The following is a 1722-nucleotide window of genomic DNA, read 5'->3' on the forward strand; positions in this document are numbered from 1 at the left end:
TTTAAAAATGGTTGCTCAGCATTGACACAGAAAAACATCTGACATAAAACTGGAGCCATTCACAGCTGCAAATGACCCAGAAGTGAAGAAAATGTAGTGAACGCAAAGAGAGGACGTTGTATCCCCAGGCAGGCCTCCTGTGAGCAGGTGCGGCTGGGGCGCTGGACATGCCAGTGCAGGCTCCACGAGGGGACAGAAGTAGGAACCTGCTCTGATGGCTCCGCTGAAGTCAGCACCCCCTGCTGGAGACGGGGACAGCCCCTCATGAGTTCCGGGTGTCCTGGTGATTCTTGGGCATGGCCCAAATCTCAGCTTCTTCATGACCCGGGGCCAGCCCAGCAGCTGCACACAGGTCCTCCAGGGCCAGCCCAATAGCTGTGGGTCCCGCAGGTCCTCCAGGGACAGCACCTTGGTGGGCTTGTGGTCCAGCAGGTACCTGTTCAGATGGCTCTTATCGTACCACATGGCCTCGATCCCATTGGCCCAGTTGACCACCCTCACCTGGTGACAGGCTGAGGTCAGTCGGTGAACCTCCGCCACAACCCCCCAAAAAAGGCCCCCATGTAGTAGAAGTCACCCTGGTCCTTGGGGATGTGGGCCTGGGACTGGGACCAGCGCTCATAGCTTAAGTCCTCACGGGCCATCCACTAGAAACCAGGGTGCCAAAGAGGGGGGACAGGATCTCCATGCCCACGTGGTCACAGAACTTCATGTCCACATCCCCGCACACCATGTCATCCACCTCATGGAGGAAGGGCTCCTCACAGAAGCGGCTCATCATCGCCATGTGCTGCATGGACACATCCTGCCAGCGTGGGGCACCATGGACCTCAAGAACCACCACCCTTCAGTGCTCCTGGAGGGGCACACGGGACACAGCAACCAGCTGGTCGGTGAAGACATAGTAGATGACCCTGTGTCCACCATGAAGTGATTCTGCAGGAACAGCTCCAGGAAGACCCCGTATCCACAGGGGCAGGGGACAGGGCAGGAAGAGGGTCACTGCCAGAGGCTGGCAGCAAGACCCCAGAGCTGGGGGTCATGGACGTGTGCACCTTCTTCATGGGGACAGGCCCTGTGCTGCTTTAAGCAACAGCCACCCTGGCCTGTCCTGAGCAAGTCCGCCGGCAGGGTCTCCCTACCTTCTGCTCCCAGAGATAGGGGCCATCAGCACCCCATCTTACACAGGGGAGCCTGAGGCTTAGGAAGCTGGAAACCCATGCAGCCCCACTCTCAGCATGCTGGAGCCAGGAACACCCCCCTGTCCTGAGCTCCCAGGCAAACCCTGCAGGTGCCCTCCCCTGGCTGAACCCCTGCAGGTTCTGTCCCCACCTGCCATGAGTTGAGCACCTTTGGGCACAGCACCTGTTTCTATGCCCTACAGACTGGGTAGAATCAGCAGGGCCACTCCACTTTACCTTGAGTGGGCTGTCACTGGTCCCCAACAGAGCTGTCTCCACCCCCTATAGGGTCCTCCCTTGAAGGCTACTGGGCCTCTGGATGACAAGGTCCATCAGTAAACCACTGGTATTCCTAGGAGGGGTCACCCTCAAACTCCCCAGATCAGGAATCAGGTTCAGCCTGTGGACAGGGAAGGGGAAAGACGACCCCTGGAAGAAAAGGGGGCTTGCTTAGACCCCAGCCTTGAATCCAAGGGTGTAGCTTCTGGTTCCAGGTCTACATCTCCCCAGCCCCAAGAAGTTGGAAGTCTTGTCCAACTTC

The 1722-nt window shown here is 58.4% G+C and overlaps 1 pseudogene; it reads right to left on the bottom strand.

Annotated features, from left to right (window-relative positions):
• Positions 1 to 262: 262 nt before the first annotated feature.
• LOC118008589 lies at positions 263 to 972 on the bottom strand (annotated as a pseudogene).
• Between the last annotated feature and the right edge of the window lie 750 nt (positions 973 to 1722).

The sequence above is a fragment of the Mirounga leonina genome, unplaced genomic scaffold (genome assembly GCF_011800145.1).
Source record: "Mirounga leonina isolate KUSES-001 unplaced genomic scaffold, KU_Mleo_1.0 Mir_100967, whole genome shotgun sequence".
Classification (NCBI taxonomy): domain Eukaryota; kingdom Metazoa; phylum Chordata; class Mammalia; order Carnivora; family Phocidae; genus Mirounga; species Mirounga leonina.